Raw genomic sequence first — 17,198 nt, forward strand, 5'->3', positions numbered from 1 at the left:
AGAAGGCTGGTATCTCACTGCTTATAGTCATAGTTGACGGAGGTTTTTTCCCTGCCAGGAAACTAGATCATTTTTCCTGTTTTATTGAGATATACCTGACATATAACATTGTATTTGTTTCAAGTGTATAACAAATAACGATATATGTATATACTGCAAAATGGTCACCCCCATAGGTTTAGTTAACATCCATCACCTCATATGCATTTTTTTCTTGTGATGAGAACTTTTATTATCTACTCTTAGAAACTTTCAATCATATAATTTTATTAACTATAGTCATTGTGCTGTACACTACACTCCCAGAACTTATTTATTTTATATTTCAGCTAAATAATTATATTACTCAGAATGGAGATGAATTACAACAAATCAGAGTTGAATTTCTAAACTACTGGGCCCCATGATCTGGATCTGAGTGAAAAAAACACTATTGAAATGCATTGTGCTATATTAGCAACAGGAAAACCAGGACTGCATAAATTTTCATTGGACTCAATCTTTTACACAGATAAAGAATACTTTATATTTAATCGTTCAATCAATAACATTAGACAAATTTTGTGGGAAAAGAATTAAAATGTATTAAGAATTGACTGGTTACTGGGCACTGTGATAAGCACTGTCACAAACATGACCCAGAAAAATAAAGTGTAAGAGAATACCTCTGAATCTCATGACTGGACAAGAGTGACCTTTGAAAAGCAGTTTCATTAGAGAGGTGAACCAGAGCTAGGATTAGAATGAGCGAGCAGTGAAAAAGTGAAAGTGGTAATGTGTGTGGGCTCCTTTCCCAAGTTTAGCACCAAAGAAAGGGATAGATAAGATAGCTTGAGGAAGAGGCAGGGTGAAAAAAATTTTAATTACTTATTTTTCTGATTACAAAATGTGGGCCCAAGATAGACAGCTTGGAAGAGGAGAGAAGTGTAACAGAGAAAAAATAAAATGGCTTATGAATTTAAATTTTAAAAAATGGTTTATGATCTTTAAACAAATCTACATTTTCTGCATAACTTCATACCAAAGACACCTGGATACTAAATTTTAAATTTAGTATACAATTAATATTTCTAACTAAACAAAATATATTTCCTTCAAGGGAGGATAAAGAAGGAAAGGTCAAAAAGTGACTTTTCTTTTAAGGCAGATGTTTAATTTGAAGGAAAAGTATTGAAGTGACTGAAGCAATGTGGTATATTGCTTAGAGATTATTTTCCTTACTGATAACAAGAAACTTGTTGACAGAAGATCTATCACTTTGAATAAAAACAGAGTGGCACTCCTGGGGATGCAGTTTGGCATGGTGACTACAGTTAGTAATACTGTCTTGTTATGTTTGAAATTTGTAAGACAGTAAATCTTTAAAGTTCTTATCACAAGAAAAATATTTGTAACTGTTCACTGCAGATGGTGATTGCAGCCATGAAATTAAAAGACGCTTACTCCTTGGAAGGAAAGTTATGACCAACCTAGATAGCATATTCAAAAGCAGAGATATTACTTTGCCAACAAAGGTCCGTCTAGTCAAGGCTATGGTTTTTCCAGTGGTCATGTATGGATGTGAGAGTTGGACTGTGAAGAAAGCTGAGCACCGAAGAATTGATGCTTTTGAAGTGTGGTGTTGGAGAAGACTCTTGAGAGTCCCTTGGACTGCAAGGAGATCCAACCAGTCCATCATAAAGGAGATCAGTCCTGAGTGTTCATTGGAGGGACTGATGCTGAAGCTGAAACTCCAATATTATGGCCACCTGATGCGAAGAGCTGACTCATTGGAAAAGACCCTGATGCTGGGAGGGACTGGGGGCAGGAGGAGAAGGGGACAACAGAGGATGAGATGGTTGGGTGGCATCACCAACACAATGGATATGAGTTTGGGCAAACTCCGGGAGTTGGTGATGGACAGGGAGGCCTGGCATGCTATGATTCATGGGGGTCACAAAGAGTTGGACATGACTGAGCGACTGAACTGAACTGAATGATGGATGTTAACTAGACTTATTATGGTGATCATTTTTGCAATAAATACATCTATCAAATCATTATGTTGTGCACCTGAAACTAATATTTTACATCAATTATATCTCAACTTAAGGAATGATAAAATGAATACATAAGCAAACAAAAATTATATTCCCATGTAATAAACAAAATTATAAACTTCATTTATATTTTAGACTTCTCCTCCCTGTATCTAGCTCAGACTGGCTACATCCAGGGCAGTCTGCAGTCAGGGAAGCCAGAAGTCAGGAAAGGGAATGTGATTCACTTCTCTTCCTTTTCATCGCACTTCTCCTCCCACAGTTTTATTATTCTCCAAGGCTAGAGTGCAGAGGGAGAGGAGAAGAAAGCAGGGCAAGAAAATTCTTACTTAACTGATGATGGTGCAGATTGCGGTTGGCTCCTTTTAGACTTGGCCGCTGTTTACATCTGGCTCTTTCTCTCCTAGATGATGTTTGGGTTATTTTGCAAACCCTATCACCACCACCGCCCCTGATGCATATCTCAAATCCATCTCTATTCCAGCTGGCCATTTGTTTTTTATTCCACACCCTAAGGGTTCAGCTGGTTTACTTTTGGCCTCCTTTTACTGAGATTTCCTCCAGGGCAGGAACTAAGACAACCCCAAGCTGACTCTCTGTCACATTACCCATCCAGATCTGGTCCATGGGAAATGTCACAAGTCTTGTTGTGATAGACTTTAAGGGCACTGACTTCTCAACTATAGCCATTGACCACTTCCTCTTAAGCCCTCATTTTTTAAGACTTTTCAAATATAATTCTGACACCGGTCTTCTGTGTCCCCCAAACTGCAGGAATGCATATTAAGCTCTTTCAGTGGTTTCTCTAAGTTCCTCTTTCTCATCCTGAAGTGAAGGGGAAGCACCCAGACTCTCAGGCTCTTCCCACTGTGGAAGAGTGGGAGATGTATATATTTATACATTTATATTTTCATATATTTATAAATCTATGTATATATTTATAAATGTATATAAAATAACATGTGCATATATTAAAATTTTAAAATAAAGAAATAAGGTATTTAAAGAGCCAAGCATAGCGCTGGGAAGATGAATGTTAGTTATCATTGCTAAATATTAACTCTCCTGAAAGGTCATCAATGTGATTGCTAAGAAACCAAAGAAAAGAGTCATTTCTTAAATGCTTAGCTAGCTACATGCCAGTAAATCAATTCTCGTTATTAAAATAAATTAGTCGTTCAGTTGCTTAGTCGTGTTCGACTCTTTGCAACCCATGGATTGCAGCATGCCAGGCTTCCCTATCCTTCACTATTTCCTAGAGTTTGCTCAAACTCATGTTCATTGAGTCAATAATGCCATCCAACCATCTCAACCTCTGTCTCCCCCTCTCCTCCTGCCCTCAATCTTTCTCAGCATCAAGGTCTTTTCCAATGAGTCAGCTCTACGTATCAGGTAGCCAAAGTATTGGAGCTTCAGCATCAGTCCTTCCAAAGAACACCCAGGACTGATCTCCTTTAGGATGGACTGGTTGGATCTCCTTGCAGTCCAAGGAACTCTCAAGAGTCTTCTCCAGCACAATTTGAAAGCATCACTTCTTTGGTGCTCAGCCTTCTTTACAGTCCAGCTCTCACATCTGTACATGACCACTGGAAAAATCATAACTTTGACTATACAGACCTTTGTTGGCAAAGTAATGTCTCTGCTTTTTACTATGCTGTCTAGGTTTGTCATAGCTTTTCTTCCAAGGAGCAAAAGTCTTTTAATTTCATAGCTGCAGTCACCATGCACAGTGAACAAGTCTGTCACTGTTTCCATTTATTCCCCATCTGTCTGCCATAAAGTGATGGGACTGGATGCCATGATCTTAGTTTTTTGAATGCTGAGTTTTAAGGCAGGTTTTTCACTCTCCTCTTTCACCTTCCTCAACAGGGTCTTTAGTTCCTCTTTGCTTTCTACCATCAGGGTGGTGTCATCTGCATACCTGAGGTTATTGATATTTCTCCCAGCAAACTTGATTCCATCCAGCTTGAGCTTCATCCAGCCCAGCATTTCATGTGAAGTACTCTGTATATATAAATTAAATAAGCAGGTGACAATATACGGCCTTGATGTACTCTTTTCCCAATTTTGAACTAATTCATTGTTTCATGTCAGGTTCTAACTGTTGCTTCTTGACCTGCATACAGGTTTCTCGGGAGTCAGGTAAAGTTGTCTGGAATCCGCATCTCTTTAAGAATTTAGCACAGTTTGTGGTGATTCACACAGTCAAAGGTTTTAGTGTAGGCTTTAGTATAGTCTATGAAGCAGATGTTTTTCTTTTTCGAATTCGCTTGCTTTTTCTATGGTCCAACAGATGTTGGCAATTTGATCTCAGGTTCCCTTGCCTTTTCTAAATCCAGCTGAGAACTTCTGGAAGTTCTCAGTTCATGTAATGCTAAAGCCTAACTAGGTTAAAGGATTTTGAGCATAACCTCACTAGCATGTGAAATGAGCACAACTGTATGGTAGTTTGAACATTCACTGGCCTTACCATTCTCTAAGACTAGAATGAAAACTGACCTTTTCCAGTCCTGTGGCCACTGCTGAGTTTTCCAAATTTGCTGGCATATTGAGTGCAGCACTTTCACAGCATCATCATTTAGGATATGAAATAGTGTAGCTGGAATTCCATCACCTCCATTAGCTTTGTTCATAGTAATGCTTCATAAGGCCCACTTGACTTCACACTCCAGGATGTATGGCTCTAGGTGAGTGATTACACCATCATGGTTATCCAGGACATTAACACATTTTTTATACAGTTATTCTGTATATTCTTTCCACCTCTTCTTAATACCTTCTGCTTCTGTTAGGTCCATATCATATCTGTCCTTTATTGTACCCCTCTTGGCATGAAATGTTCCCTTCTAACGATGTTAAAATAAATACAGTTAAAAATGTAAAGGACTATCTCCTGTGTCATATATGTATGTATGTGTGTGTGCTCAATCGTGTCTGACTCCTTGCGACCCATGGACTGTAGCCTGCCAGGCTCCTCTGCGCATGGAAATTTCCAGTCAAGAATACTGTAGTGGGTTGGCATTTCCTTCTCCAGGGGATCTTCTCAACCCAGGGATCGAACCCACATCTCATACATCTCCTATAACAGCAGACAGATTCTTTACCACTAGCACCACCTGGGAAGCCCTATACACACACACATATATATATACATGTATATATTTGTGTTGTATATATTTACAACAAAGATGGCATGGCATAGTTAAATGACAGCAGTACATTTGCTGAGGCAAAGAAAGTGTTACCAAACCATGAACCACTATGAAAGGAAAACTGAACATACATGGCACAGCGTGTTGCAATGGTTAGGATCTAAAAAAAACCCAATTAAACAAGTGGCATGGTCAATAAAGCAATTCTGGTGCCATCTAAATATTTTTTGTGAACAAGTTAGACTATAAATGAAGTAAATTACAACAGCTATAACTGTTCTTGCAGATCACACAATTAACATGGCAGAGGCAATCTGGTGGGGCAGTATAACTGCTGAAATGATCAGATTACTGTGTTCTTGTTATTTGGGGCATCCAGACTTAACCAGAGATACTCATGCATTCCGTATTCATGCCTTCACTCATTCAAAAACAAACACTTACTATGTGCAAGGTGTTTCCCTAGAGCCTGTGATGGGTATAAAGATCTATGAGAGAGTAATTTGCCTTAAGGCATGTACTGTCTAGTTGGAAAGGTATAAACAAAGTATTCTTTTAGTTTAGAAATTCTGTGGCAAACTAAACTCACTAGGTAGAGTGTTAGGTACTTACCATTAGGAGAAACATTTGCTGTTACTGTCAAATTCTATATATTTTCAAGGAGATCCAACCAGTCCATATTCTGAAGGAGATCAGCCCTGGGATTTCTTTGGAAGGAATGATGCTAAAACTGAAACTCCAGTACTTTGGCCACCTCATGCGAAGAGTTGACTCATTGGAAAAGACTCTGATGCTGGGAGGGATTGGGGGCAAGAGGAGAAGGGGACGACAGAGGATGAGATGGCTGGATGGCATCACTGACTCAATGGACGTGAGTCTGAGTGAACTCCGGGAGTTGGTGATGGACAGGGAGGCCTGGCGTGCTGCGATTCATGGGGTTGCAAAAAGTCGGGCATGACTGAGCGACTGATCTGATCTGATCCTATATATTTTCAAATTCAAGGTGTCTATTTTCAAGTTTGTTGTTGGGTAGTAAAAGATACATATGGTTAAAAAAAACTATTCAAATGATACAAAAGAGTATTTAACAAAAATATTGTGTATATGTGCATTTCTCACATACTAGGGCATGACTGAGCGACTTCCCTTTCACTTTTCACTTTCATGCATTGGAGAAGGAAATGGCAACCTACTCCAGTGTTCTTGCCTGGAGAATCCCAGGGACAGAGGAGCCTAGTGGGTTGCCATCTATGGGGTCGCACAGAGTCGGACATGACTGAAGCGACTTAGCAGCAGCAGCAGGACATAAGAAATGCCCCAATCTTCAAAGTTTTTATTTCATTAGTTCATTATTTCACTTTCTTCTCCAATTTACCTCTACTTCCTTGATGTGCAACATGCAGAATTTGGTATGTATATTCTAAGCCAACAGAATACTGGGCAAGACATCATCCCTGTTCTATTTACAGAATTTCTGCATATTTTCTCTAATTTTTCTTTCTATGGCATAATCCATCTTCCTTTTTCGTTGTTGTTTCCCGATAGGGATCTAAATTTGTAACCCAATAGGGATCTAAAAATCCCTACTTCAGCAGCTTCTAATCTGCTACAGAATTCTTCCCAGACCCATGATTTAACATCTGTGTTCAATATTCTAATCTTCCAATGAGGAATATAGTTCAGCTTAACTTGCTTCTTTCAACCTGGGAAAGCAACTGAAAAAAAAAAAAATTGAACACATCAACTTCCCTATTTGAGATCTTTATAATGCAGCTTCATTATTTTGACATGAATTCCCTAGACATCAGACTCACTCATATTCAAATTTAAGAACAAAAGCATCCAAAAGACAAATATAAATTCTTTTTGGATTACTCAACCTCTGCTTCTCTCAATGCAGAAAAGTGAGTTGATGTTGTATTTTACACAGTGAAAACTGATATTTTTGGCTAGCAATTAGTTTTTTTATATAACTTTGAGATACTGTAGACCAAAGAGATAGAGACTTGTTAATAATTCTTTTTAATGTTACCATTTAAAATAACTTTAAAATTGGGTCATAAAGAGTGATTCTTGAAAAATCCCAATTATTTCAATGCCCTAGCTTTAAATAATCCTGAAACACAAAGGCTTCATCTTGAAAATCTGACAACCAAATTGATACTAATTAAAACAACTTGTGCAATTTTCCTAGGGCTCTAAAACAAAATGGAATTTGCAACTCAGTAACAAACTAGAATGACTGTCACAAAATTAGATAATTGGAAGATTTTAAAAGAACACATGTAATACAGTAGATAGCAGGCAGCTCTACAAAGCTCTATATAGAATGTAATTTATGTGAATTTTTAAAAGATATAATACCTGAGTGCATTTATCAATCCTGACGCTTATATGAGTTTGACCCTGAGGTACACTGGGGCATGAATCCAGGAGGCAGTAGGAGGAACAGATCTAGGTATAGGTTGGGTCATGGGGCTGCAAGCTAGTGTTCAAATAGAAAATTCCTCACTGACTCACACTGGCAGTGAGAGTTGGTCCATTTCAGAGGGCAAGGGTATAGAAATGAGAAAATAATGAACTCAGAAGAGGTGGTGGTTTGGGGTCTTGGGATGAGAAAACTAACAAAGCCTTGGTTTACGGAGGACAGGATTCACACCTCAAGGGTAGGCTCATAGGGTCTCATTCACATGGATTTGGTTTAGTGCTCCTGTTCCAAAGGGGAACTCGAGATCTGAATAGTTAATAGAAGCAGAAATCCAGTCAAATGGCCTGGAAGAACACAGAGAAATAAGCAGAGCCTGGGCTCTAGGACATATGAGAAGCCAGGGCTCTTCCCAGGCACACAAAATCCAGGCTTAAGGCAATAGGACTAATCCCGTATTCCAACAACTCTGGTTTGAATCTGATTTTTAAAATTACCTGTTAGAAACAAAGATAAAAGCAATGGCTGCAAGATGGTCAGGAACCTGGTGGAGCTGAACAGCAGGTTGAGAGTATCGGTGCCTTCAAAAGAGTGGGGCCAGGGGAGGCAGAAGCCTATAAAAGCTCAATCCTCAAGAAGTAACCCATGATACAGAGAGGATGGAAACCCGAAAGGAATGGTGTGTACTTGGATACATTCAAAAAAGCGTTCTGATTAACTGGTACATCCAATTAGGATGCCAGAGTGGTGTCTCCTTAAGAATACTTGGTGAGATTATTTTTTAAACTCAAAATGTTATGAGAGCTAATAGTAATAACTACATTTACTGAGCACCTCTACTGGCCTAATGCTTTTCATAAATTATCTGTAATGCTCCCAAGAGCTGACAGGATACTTAGACTTACTGCTGTTTTACAGACAGGAAACTAAAACTCAAAGACGTACAGTAAAGAGTCCCAAGACACTTAGCTAATAAGGTGCTGAACTGGGTCTGTTGTCAGTAAAGCAGTGGAGGAAAAAAACAGGCTTATATTATGGAATAAAATATATAGATTTATTATCAGTTAAGCAAAAAATTCACTTATGTATATATAGTTAAGCTTACTTTAATATATGTATAGGAAAATGAAAATAAAATACAAGTCTTTGCTATTGTGATGTTCTAATGCTAACCAGTCTTTTCTCATTCAGAATTGAAATCTTTCGATAATATCAACTCTTCTCAATCTGTGTCTTAGTTTCTTAGTGTCCACTTTTTTAATCTCTCAATTGGTCTACAGAAAATTACCCCAGTTCCTAAACTAAATCTTAAGTGAAAGAGAACTTGTGTTTAAAATCTGCTGGTATTCAAATTCCAAATTAAATTTCCTTCATATCTTTGGGAAATAGTCATGAAGGCTTCTCCCAGCTCCCAACATCAACTAACACCTGTAACAGGGGAAACTAAGGATGAAGTGATATTATGAACTAGGATAATAAAAATTTATAAGAAAATTACCACAGATCTTTAAAAATTATAAACACAATCCTATGGATGCCATACTACCTCTACACAGAAATTTCAATGTAACAAACACTTTAGAAACTCAATTTCAGAGATAAAAATAGTATAGGAGTTATATCTTTGCATCAGATAAACAAAGATTCAATACTAAGACATCACTGATTTTCAAGCAAAATAGTATTAGATGTGTCAATAAAAGCATACATTGGGCATCTGAAAGGAGGGGGAGTGTCCGTCCCTGATGCAGGAAAAAGACGAAAGTAGAGGAAGCAGCATCAGCAATAATCTGAATAGAAAAGCCAACTTCGGTCTGGGCAGGACAGATGCCATGTCCCAGAAAATGCTGCTGAAACTAAATATCTCTTTGTCCACTCTGCCAATTGCCCTCCCTCCCAACTCCAATCAAATGTACTGCTGGGTGGCATTCACTTAGCCCTAGTGATGATGGTTCCAGAGGTGGAGATGAGATTCAAGCCAGGTATGAGAGTTTAGCGAACTGAACACTTAGGAGGAACAGTGTCCATACAAGACAGCTGCCACTTAGGATACCAGCTGCAAATGTGAGGAATTCCCCTAACCACCCTCAGTTTTGATAATTCACCGGAAGGGCTCGGGATGCTCCGAAAGCTACTATACCCACAGTTACAGATTAATACAGGGATTAAAATCAGCCAAGGGAAGAGACACATGCACAGGGCAGAGTCCAGGATGGGTCCAAATACAGAGCTTCTGGTTGTCCTCTTCACAAAGAGCCATGGACGGTGTTAACTCTTTATGGCTATGGTGTGCGACAATATGCACGGCTAGCCATGGATGCTTACCCCAATCTTTGGTATTTAGAGTTTTCTTTGGGGCTCCATCATATACTGTGTATGTGGCTGACCTTTATTCCTCAGCCATTTCAAGAGGTTGGGCTGTTATCTTTAATCTCCAGTCTCTTCTGGAGACAAAACTGGTATCAAGCAGCCCAAAGCTCCCAACAAAAATCACATTTTTAGATTGCTAACTTGTGGGCCAAAACCCTCAGACAAAAACACTTCTGTCAGGCAGGACATTCCAAGGTCACCTCCCTGTGGTTGAGGGGAAAGGCCAGATCTCTCTTTGTGTGTGTGCATGCTAAGTCACTTCAGTCATGTCTAATTCTTTGTCACCTATGGACTGTAGCCCACCCGGCTCCTCTGTCCATGGGGATTCTCCAGGCAAGAATACCGGAGTGGCTTACCATGCCCTCTTCCAGGGGATCTTCCTGACCCAGGGATCAAACCCCCATCTCTTACATCTCCTGCATTGGCAGGCAGGTTCTTTACCACTAGCACCACCCAGGAAGCCTCTGACCTCTCTTCAGGTAAGGTTAATTCTCTAATGCATACCAAAGCATACCAGACCATTAAGAATTCTTCCCCAGGAATTTTCTTTCTGGAGATAGAGAAGAGGAGACCGTGTTAGTTGGGATCCCTAGAAGCAGAGCAAGGACTCTTATGTATGTGATTTACTGAAGAAGTGTTCTCAGCAGAAAGCCATCAGGATGTGAGGGGGGCATGGTAGTAAAAGGGAAGATGCTAAGCAAAGAAATACTTTCAGGGGACTTCCCTGGTGGTCCAGTGGCTAAGACCCCAAGCTCCCAATGCAGGGAGCCCAGGTTCTATCCCAAGTCCAAGAACTAGATCCCATATGCTACAACTAAGAGTTTGCATGCTGCAACTAAAGATCTCACTTGCCGCAGCAAAGACTGAAGATTCCACACCCTACAACTAAGACCCAAAGAACCAAAAAAAAAAAAAATATATATATATATCAGTTCGGTTGCTCAGTTGTGCCCGACTCTTTGAGACCCCATGGACTGCAGCACACCAGACTTCTCTATCCATTACCAACTCCCAGAGCTCGCTCATCGAGTCATTGATGCCATCCAACTATCTCATACTCTGTCATCCTCTTCTCCTCCTGCCTTTAATCTTTCCCAGCATCAAGGTCTTTTTCAATGAGTCAGCTCTTTGCATCAGGTGGCCAAAGTACTGGAGCTTCAGCTTCAGCATCAGTCCTTCCAATGAATAGTCAGTACTGATTTCCTTTAGGATGGACTGGCTGGATCTCCTTGCAGTCCAAGGGACTCTCAAGAGTCTTCTCCAACACCACAGTTCAAAAGCATCAATTCTTTGGTGCTTAGCTTTCTTTATAGTCCAACTCTCACATCCACACGACTACTGGAAAAACCATAGCTTTGTCTAGACGGACCTTTGTTGGCAAAGTAATGTCTCTACTTTTTAATATGCTGGCTAGATTAGTCATAGCTTTTCTTCCAAGCATCAAGTGTTTTTTAATTTCATGACTGCAGTCACCATCTGCAGTGATTTTGGGCCACCCCCAAATATGTATATAAATATTTATATACAAAAAATAAAGATATATACAAAATATATACATATATAAAGAAATGGTTTCAGCTAAAGTACTGCACATAGACACAGACTAGGCACACAGCACTGACTGCACCTGAGACCTGACCCACCTTGAGAAGAGGCTTTGTATCTCCAAAGCAGTCGGTCACTGGTTTGGGGCCACCGCAGGGGAGGGATTCCTTCCCACGAGTTACTGGATAAGGCTGCAACTAGTGGCCCAAGGCAGTTCTCCAGGGTTGGGTGCAGCTGTGAGCAGTATCAACCACACTGGCAGCAGCTCAAGGCTAGATGCACTAACCTGGAAAAGCACAAATGCATGGGTTGTCAATAGCAATGAATGTCATCCACACCGGGTACTGCTCAGGTTCAGTCTGCTGTCACGGTGAGTTCACACCATCCAGTCGCAGCTTCTCCTACATTCTGGTGCTCATAATCCCTGGGGAAAGTTACAAAAGGAAGGTCAATGAGAGGCTACAGCCCTCTGCTGCTGCACTGGATCACAAGGTCAGATACTCATAATCTCCCCACTTTACCACTCATTCTAGATTTCCCTCTGCATTGGCAAAGGTTTCCATTGCTATAGATTTGCCTGGTGTAGTAACACAGACCCTCCATGTGAACAGGGCTAAGGTCATTCTCAGCCTATAGTTGCTATTTTCATCTATTTACAGTTAAACCAGGCAGGAAAATAGTAAGAGATGCCATGGCTGCTGCTAAGTTGCTTCAGTTGTGTCCAACTCTGTGCGACCCCATAGACGGCAGCCTACCAGGCTCCTCCATCCCTGGGATTCTCCAAGCAAGAATACTTCAGTGGGTTGCCATTTCCTTCTCCAATGCATGAAAGTGAAAAGTGAAAGTGAAGTCGCTCAGTCGTGTCCGACTCTTAGCGACCCCATGGACTGCAGCCTACCAGGCTCCTCCGTCCATGGGATTTTCCAGGCAAGAGTACTGAAGTGGGGTGCCATTGCCTTCTCCGGAGATGCCATGGCAGATCACCTGAAAAGCAAACCCATTTCTCCCTGCTCCTTTAGATATCAAGTTCTACCTCTTTGTAATGATGAAAGGCATTACCCCTTTCCACTGTGCTAATTATTTTCTTTGCCTACCAACTGCTGAAGAAGGACAAGGATCACAAAGTGACCAGGAAGCAGCTGTAGCTTTAGGTTTAGAGGTACACTATGCTCTTTGGTGGGCTCCCCTGGTGACTCAGTGGAAAAGAACCTGCCTGCCAATTCAGGAGACATGGGTTCGATCCCTGGGTTGGGAAAATCCTCTAGAGAAGGAAACGGGAGTCCACTCCAGTATTCTTATCTGAGAAATCCCATGGACAGAGGAGACTGGTGGGCTACAGTCCATGGGGTCACAAAAGAGTTGGACATGGCTCAGTGACTAAACAACAATGTTCCTTGGTGGAAGGACCCACCCTGCTGGAAATTTAGAATTCCCAACCTGCAGATTCTAAAGATGCAAAGATAGGAAGAGAAGTTCTCCAAGTGGGTCTTTTGGATGGCTGAGCAGGAATATACTACTATTTCTGTTCCTTAGTTCCTGAACATATGCATTCTAACAACTTGTGACATAGCTCTATACAATAATCATCACTTTAAGATATATACAATATTCTAAAGAACAGTAACCCTTTCTCACCTGGGAGTCATCTCCCAGCTAGCACCTTAACAAAAGGTTCAAAAAGCCATTCCACCACATTATCAGGCTGACAGCTCCTGGTTTGTGCTATATATGGTAGAACCAGTGGATTCTATATTCAACTACAAGTTGTCTCATCTCCTTTGCCATAAAGTGGGTCCTTTCGTCTAAGGAGATATTATGTGGGATCTCATATCAGTTAATCAAAGTCAAAGAACTCTCAAAGAATAGAGTTAGTGAGTGGTTAAGCCTTGTACCCAATAACACACAATGACAATGGAGCTGATACTATGATACTACGAAGGAGGAGACTTCCACCAGAATTCTTCAGATACGGCCTCACCCATGGTGAAGGTCAGGATATGCTATCTAGATTCTCACTCACGGAAAGAGTTTGTAACTCCAGCTGCTGAGAGTGCTGTCAGCAGGCAGTCTTCAGCTATCAGCACTCGTGGGATCAGCCTCAGGTACAGATAGTGCCTAGCCCATGGTCATGCCCCTTCCAGGGAAGCTCACAGCCATGACTTATTAATAGGGGAGTATAAAGGCCTTGCCCTCTAGGCCCAATATGGAAAACTCTGATGGGCTATTTTAGCTCCAGAGCTCCTCCCTCCCTTCCACAGGTATCTATCACAATGGCACTCCCTAATAAACAACCTGCAGCCTAAACTCCAATTCAGTGTGCTTCCCAGAAAGCCCAACATGCAATAATTAGTGCCAGGAGTGGCCTAAAAACACAGATAAGATAGGGGTTTACAGTTAGTTCATTCACTACCTGCCATAAAGAGGAAGCCATCACTGATAGTAAACAAAGCACAGCCTTGGCAGCAGGGAGCTATGCAATGGGTCAAATTTCCCCTCGTAATGAATTGGGAAGGCATATCAGTGGAAAGAAATAACCTAGCTGGTCTGATGTATTAGACATTGGAGAAATATAGATATGTTAGTAAGTACAAGGGCAATGGAATTCTGTACCTAATGCAAAAGAGGATTGATGCTGTAGAAAAATATAACAAGACGCTGAGAGCAATTAATACTCAATTGACAAGTGGAAAACCAGGGGGCCCCATAGCAGCATATAAAGTGGCTTCCATTTCCTGCAGCAGGGGGGCAGAGAAAACTTAGGACAAGGCCCAGAACTTAAGAGTAGGTACTTTCCAAAAAAGTTCACCTTTCAAACAAGACTGATCAAGACACTATTTGAGAAAGAACTGGACCTTAACACTTAAAATGAGGAAGTTTGGGTTGATACCCTTGAAAATATGGAATTCTCAGATTTCCTGAAAGCTATCAGCTTTCATAAAGAGCCCAACCTTCCCTATTCAGAGTTATCATAACTCTCTTGCTTTAAGAAAATGTAGATTCCTCTCTCCTACTAAACAATGTGTGCTCCTCTAAGAATCTGTAAGGTAGGTAGGTAGAGGATGATTCTGATGGGGTTAAGAGCAAAACTCAGCTGGAGATGTATTGGGACTAATAAGGACAGAAAGAAAATGCAGGATCCAGCCAGCATGTGCTGGAAAGAGCTGGGGAAACATGCCTGGGACTGTATTCTGGGGACTTGGTCAAGACACTAGAACAAAAGATGGTAAATGGGGTTATTTATTAAATCCTGAGACACAGGATTTAACAACCATAGGAAAGATCCCAAAAGAGAGTATGAACTAAATGGACAGCACATATAAGCAGAAAAATGATGGACCAAAAAAAGGATATCAAAATGCCAGAATCCTTGTGGCAGATGGAAAATGGGAATGAAAGTCAAAAGGGAATAAGCATGCTAGAGTAGGTAGACCATATCAAACAAAGAACAAACCAAAGAAACCTCTAATAACATTCAAGGGGAAGACCTGAAGGATAGACAATTTACCAAGACCACTGGGATGTGCTGGTGGCAGAAGAAAAGCATCACTTGAAAAATTCACTGTTGGTTCTCTTCTTTATGCAGGCACTCTTAGATGAGCGCTTCCCAGGTGGCTCAGTGGTAAAGAATGTGACTGCCAATGCGGAAGACACAGGAGAGACATGGGCTTGATCCCCTGGTTAGGAAAATCCCCTGGAGAAAGAAATAGCAACCTACTCCAGTATTCTTGCCTCGGAAATTCCATGGACAGAGGAGCCTGCCGGGCTAAATATAGCCCATGGCGCCACAGAGAGTCGTAGGCGACTGAGCATGCCTACGCACGTGCACTCTTAGAAGACCAGGCTAACTCATAGCAATAGAGACATAAGGCCCCTAGAAAGACAGAGGCCAGGTGGTAGTACTCAATGATCAGAAGCCAGATTGATGCAATTATCTTAATAACTAGCAACTTCAAGCAGGAACTAAAAGGAACTGACCCATGGAGAATTATGGAGATAGTTAGTATAATATAGCATCCCTAGGAACAAAAAAGATGGACAAAACTAAATGTACTATTCAATTTGTGCCATCAGAAGACATCAAGGATAACTATTTAGGAGACAGAGGACAGTTGTCTCAATAAAAATTCATAATTTTTCTTCCCACTTTTCAAAATTGAACCAGTTTTTTAGACCCAGAGGATACCAGCTCCTCAGAAGGAATAGCTCAGCAACAGCAGGGCAGATGTACATGGTAAAAAAAATCTTTTCCACTAGGACCTATAGTCATTTACTCAGATATATATGTACTGGGAAAAGGGAACTGTCCCAATATTTAAGAGACTACTGAGTATTGTTTTAAGATGAATATAGCATCCTAAAGAACAATCCCCTTTTCTCACTTGGTAGTCATGTCCAAAAAGAGCAGAGATGGCAGCTGAGGATGACAAGCATCTGGACTGAGACAAGTTGTAATTTTGGGGGCTGCAGTTCATCTCACACTCCTCTTCTAAATTGTTTTCTCCAGTAGGAGCGACCCATCAGGATCCTAGAGGAGCTTCATTGGGGTTCTATTTTAAGAAGCAGATTTGAGCCATTCAGAAGGTATATAGTGATGGACACTGTGATGCCCAGACCCCTTTTTAGAGAAGGACTTTGCTGTCCAGTCACTGGGTTTTTTGGACCCAGCTCTTAGCTCTTTCCAGGATTGTCTCAGTTGCAGAAAAGTCCCTCACCTAGGTTACAACCCTTCTCAATGGCACACATCCAATGACTGACTGACACTACAGGTAAGGCCCCATCATTTCCACCCAATATAAGGCAACTCAGACGATTAGCTCCAGAGCTCTCTGTGGCATTGGCAAAAGTGTCATCAGGAATGCATTACTGTTTGGATTTTCTCTCTGCATCTACCTGCTGCTTTTTTACCCCTCTTCAGGTATTAAGGACTTTCCTGGTGGCTCAGTAGTAAAGAATCTGCCTACCAAGCAGGAGACATGGGTTGGGAAAATCCCCTGGAGAAGGAAATGGTAACCCACTCCATTATTATTGCCTGGGAGATTTCATGGACAGAGAAGCCTGGTGAGTTAAAGTCCATGGGGTTGCCAAGAGAATGACACAACTGATTGACTAAACAACAGGTATTAATCCCAAAGGTATTCTGTAATAAACATCTTGCACTCTAAACTCTGACTCAGCATCTGTATCCTGGAGGATCCAGCCTGCAGTACTGACCTTCTCCAAATCAAATGGAAGAATACAGATATTTTACTGAGATGAGGGTTGAGTGGTTGGTGGCAGTAGAAATGAGGCACTGGGTTCCTGGGTTTTGAAATCTGCTCTGTTTTCCATGTAAGGCTTCACTGTTTGGACCTTCAAATGGTAGTTAGAAACTCCAACCCCCTCACTTTGAAAATGTCCCTATCTTTAACCTGCTCTATTTCCCTCTGCACATTCTGCAGTGTTTGCCTCTCCATTTCCTTGGAGTCTGTCACCTGTCCCCACAGAACTCATCAACTCCTAACCCTTTCTTGGGATCCACTGCATATCTACTGCATGTACAAAAATCTACTTGCATCACTTTCATGGTACTTGGCGGGGTGGGCGCGGGGGATGGTAACCACAAAAAGAGAAAGCTCATGCTGTCCACTGTGCATACATGAGTAAAACGTCCTTTGTCTCTGACCCAGG

General features: G+C 41.1%; 1 long non-coding RNA gene across 3 annotated transcripts; it reads right to left on the reverse strand.

Moving 5' to 3' along the window:
* Positions 1-3,783: 3,783 nt before the first annotated feature.
* Positions 3,784-15,240, reverse strand: LOC129621427 (uncharacterized). Of its 3 annotated transcripts, XR_008699353.1 has the most exons (4): positions 15,037-15,240; positions 11,630-11,817; positions 4,539-4,722; positions 3,784-4,043 (listed from the first exon to the last, which is right to left on the reverse strand). It is a non-coding gene; the product is annotated as an uncharacterized LOC129621427 (long non-coding RNA). The 3 variants fall into 3 exon arrangements; XR_008699352.1 differs by lacking the exon at positions 3,784-4,043 and having other exon boundaries at positions 4,295-4,722; XR_008699351.1 differs by lacking the exons at positions 3,784-4,043; positions 4,539-4,722 and adding an exon at positions 6,534-6,906.
* Between the last annotated feature and the right edge of the window lie 1,958 nt (positions 15,241-17,198).

The sequence above is a fragment of the Bubalus kerabau genome, chromosome 10 (assembly GCF_029407905.1).
Source record: "Bubalus kerabau isolate K-KA32 ecotype Philippines breed swamp buffalo chromosome 10, PCC_UOA_SB_1v2, whole genome shotgun sequence".
Classification (NCBI taxonomy): Eukaryota; Metazoa; Chordata; class Mammalia; order Artiodactyla; family Bovidae; genus Bubalus; species Bubalus kerabau.